Source organism: Poecilia formosa, unplaced genomic scaffold (genome assembly GCF_000485575.1).
Source record: "Poecilia formosa unplaced genomic scaffold, Poecilia_formosa-5.1.2 Scaffold552, whole genome shotgun sequence".
Classification (NCBI taxonomy): domain Eukaryota; kingdom Metazoa; phylum Chordata; class Actinopteri; order Cyprinodontiformes; family Poeciliidae; genus Poecilia; species Poecilia formosa.
This window is the reverse complement of record NW_006800491.1, coordinates 320173-324135: the sequence shown is the minus strand read 5'-3', so window position 1 is coordinate 324135 and position 3963 is coordinate 320173. Positions and strand designations below refer to the sequence as shown.

At 36.5% G+C, this 3963-nt stretch overlaps 1 long non-coding RNA gene across 2 annotated transcripts; it reads right to left on the bottom strand.

Moving 5' to 3' along the window:
- Positions 1-201: 201 nt before the first annotated feature.
- LOC107834215 (uncharacterized) lies at positions 202-1464 on the bottom strand. Of its 2 annotated transcripts, none has more exons than XR_001660001.1 (2): positions 1450-1464; positions 202-636 (listed from the first exon to the last, which is right to left on the bottom strand). It is a non-coding gene; the product is annotated as an uncharacterized LOC107834215 (long non-coding RNA). The 2 variants fall into 2 exon arrangements; XR_001660000.1 differs by lacking the exon at positions 1450-1464 and adding an exon at positions 1146-1398.
- Positions 1465-3963: the final 2499 nt, after the last annotated feature.

Below are 3963 nucleotides of genomic sequence, written 5' to 3'. Positions count from 1 at the left end.
TAAATTGTAAACCCTGAGTACATAATGTTGAAATAAAATTGATAGACCTTTTGTAAATAAATTCTCTATCAATGACTTAAGTTATTAACTGTGTTAATTATGTTTGTGTAATGTTATATATATATATATATATATGAATCCATGTACAGTGTTTAATATAATTATTACATAGATGTTTGCAAGAAACAGCCACAAACCTTATGTCTTTGTTCCACAATGGCAGCTTTAATTGTAGCATTTCCTCTCCTCCACATACTTCGTTGCCAGATGTGTAAAATTTACAAAAAGAAGCAATTTAAATGTAAAAGTTGCACATATGTAAATTACTCAAGAGAAGCTATTTACAATAGTTTTTACAGAACTCTACACAACATCAATTTATTAATAGATACATACAGATATTAATTAAAGGATAGATACACAAAGATTTAATTTCTAACACAGCTGCAGTAGTGAGTGTTCATCCAAGAAGTGTGGCTTGCAGGAGCAGGGAGGCTCTGTACTGGTTTCTCCTTTTAAATCAAGAGGCCCATGATAGTTTGACTAGACAGCAGATGGCCCACAGCTGATTGACTGAACCTGCCATGGACAGAGGAACAAGACCATCCCAGATATGGTATGTTGTTAGGTCGGCTACTGTTAAGAAAGATGAACAAAACAATATGAGAAATTATGAATCACATCAGAATATGTAAATTATTTGGCAGATAGCGCTTAAGTCAATATTTAAAATGCTTTTCTAAACAACTGTTGGAAGATGTCAGTGATATTAATGAAACTTAATACAGCACTGACAGGCAGAGGTGTATACATTTCCTAACTGTGGCTAAAGCTGCTGCTAGCTGGTTTACTCTCTGATCGGAGGCTGGTTTCTTTAAATACAGTTGGAGAATGGTAAATTGACAATGACTGATAACGGCTAACACTTCAATACTGTTTTATTAAAGTTAATACAGAAAGTGAACCTCTAAACGTTACAGCACTGACAGACAGCGGTGTATATATGTTCCCAACTGTGGCTAAAGCTTCTGCTAGCTGGTTTATTCTCCGATCGGAGGCTGTTTATTATATACACAGTTAGAGAATGGTGGATTGACGATGAGTAATAACGGCTAACACTTAAATGCTGTTGTAATTAACCTTACCTTTTAGTATATCCTTAAGATAATGAGTATCCGTGATTTTTTCAGTCTGGTTTCTCGAGGCAAAATCACACCAGAAGTAAAGATACATCTCTTCGAGTTACGGCGCCCATTGTCTGACATCATTGTGAAAAGGGTCTCCAGAAAAACTTCCGGTTCAGAAGTAAAACGAGCTGTAGTCCAATCAGCGATTTCTTAGGTCTCCACTGGGACCTAAGAAACACAACGACATTAAGAAAACGGAAAAGGTAGCTTTTCCGTTTTCTTAATGTCGTTGTGTTTTTGTTAATGTTGTAGTGTTTTGCACCTCAGGGCCACCGTAGTTCCCAGCTCATAGAACTCCAAACATTTGAATACTTTGAAGAAATCAGCCCACATTTTACAGGGAATTGATGTTTTAAATTAAGTGTGATACACTAATCATCTACAATGGTTCAATATGGGTAATGCTGCAGACCTAACAAATGGCCAGAAGACCATCATTGATATGCTCCATAGGATGTGTAAGCCACAAAAGTTCATAGCTAAGTAGGCTGACTGTTCACAGAGTGTTGTGTCCAAGTCCATCAATTGGAAGTCTAGTGGAAGGACAAAATGTGGAAGGAGAAGATGCACCAGCCAAAGAAATGGTCATGGACTCCAGTGGATTATCAGGCAGAGAAAATTCAAGAATCTGGAAGAGATCTAGAAAGAATGCAATGAGCCGGGAGTATGTATACACACCCTGTATATGGTACTGTACCTATATAATCTTCTGCTGATGCTTAAAATATGTACCAGTCTTTAATCGTGTTGGCAGAAAGAAACTTTGAACTGCTAATATGTAGTGTGATTCAGTATTTTCTTCTAATTGAATGACCTTTTCTTTATGTGAAAATGTAATGATTAAAACTGTTCTTGAAGTATTGTAACACTGGAAGCGACAAAAGTAACATTAAAATCATGAAAAAACTTTGGGTTTGACGATTCTTGGTCTAAAAAACACTGAATGAACTCAGATTTCAGTGTATTTAGGTGAGTTTTGACACTTTATTCACAGAAAAAGTTTGCATGGTTGCTGCTCATTTTAAGAGCAGGTCAAAAGTTTGCGTGCATTTAAACAAGCTTTTTCTCCACGTTCATTTTTATACATGCCGACTTGTGCGTAAAATATGGCACCACACATTTTTTGTGCGTACATACGCTTTATATGTGAAGCCCCAGATCTCTATCGAAGGCAAAATTCCTATCATTTCTACCGTAAATATTGCACACTCCTTCCCATGTGGTTAAAGGTAACGTAACTGCTACCGTGTTTCCCCGATAGTAAGACACCCCCGATTGTAAGACGTATCGGAGGTTTCAGGGGGGTCAGCTAATATAAGCCGTACCCCGAAAGTAAGACATATGTCTTACTTTTCGGGGAAACACCTCTCATCTAGCTGCGCGCCGCCCCCCCTCCATACGTCACCGCGTCTGCCGCCTCCGTCTGATCCAAATGAGCGCCGCATCCTGCCCACGCCTGCGCCGTCCCCCTCTCCATACGTTCATTCGACATTCGACAATTTTTTTCCAATATAAGACATACCCTGAAAGTAAGACATAGTGGGGCTTTTGGGGATAAAAAGAAAGTAAGACACTGTCTTACTTTCGGGGAAACACGATATCTGGTTGTATGAACAGAGTGCAGCTGCTGTTAGGGCTACGACTGCAACCACATCACCTTTTATTGGTTCCGCTATAGGCATTGCATGATGCATTTGGTAAAATATTATTTAAAATAAATATGTTAAATGTTAATTACTTTAATATTTGAGATATATTACAATCATTATACTTACAATGCGCTAACATTTTTAAGACCTCTGAAAAATTAAGACATGTTAAGGCTAATTAAGGCATTATTTTTAGATTGATGAATTCAGTGCCTTTTAAGACTTTTCAAAGACCCACGGGATTCCTGTTATAGTAAATATTTGCATCTGTAAGAAAAATGTAGATACCATTTAATTTTTTTCTTGTGTTCAACAAAGTGAAAACAAAATGAAATGGAACATGTAGTGTTGGAAATGATTTTCCATTCATGGAAATAAGGTCTGTTTTTTGCTTTTAATACATCTACTTAAAGCCAGACGGTCCATATACTGCCAAATATTTGTAAGCAACTACATTACAAAGCCCTAGCAAATACTCATTGATATATCTTTTATTCATCTTTATTTTCACACTGTATTAGTTGATTGTCTAAGCTATAGGAAGTTCTCAAATACCTTTCTATTTTTCTTCCTAGTAAATTTAAAGAGCTTTCCATGATAATACAAAGCAATGGAGAACACTCGTCCAATTCTGCTTGCACTTGGGGGGAAATATTGTCAATATAGCTGCCTGATGGTGGCATTTTGTATTGACTTTGGCTGCTTGAGGTCATTGGATTACAGAGTTTTTATAAGGCTTGACAATCAGCTGGAGCAGTTTTAATGCCATATAACCATGTGAAATAACTCAGGGGGCTAAAGAATAAACCCAAAGCTAGGTGTAAACTTCAAAGGAATAAAGGTACATTTTGTTGATGTGAATTCTAAGCCTGAATATGCTGCATACTTATGTATTTACCAATCAAAACAATATTGACTTCATATTATTATGCATGTTTTTCTTCTTTCTGTAAAGCATTTTTGTTGATTGTATGTAAAGCTTAAAAAGGTGATAAGAAAATACAGCAGCAAGACACTACAAAAAAATACAGTAGGAGAACTTTGGAAAACTGCATTTGCAAGCAGTTAAATCTAACTTACTAATAAATTTTCATCAAATGTTCTCACTGCTCTCTCTCTCTTTCTCT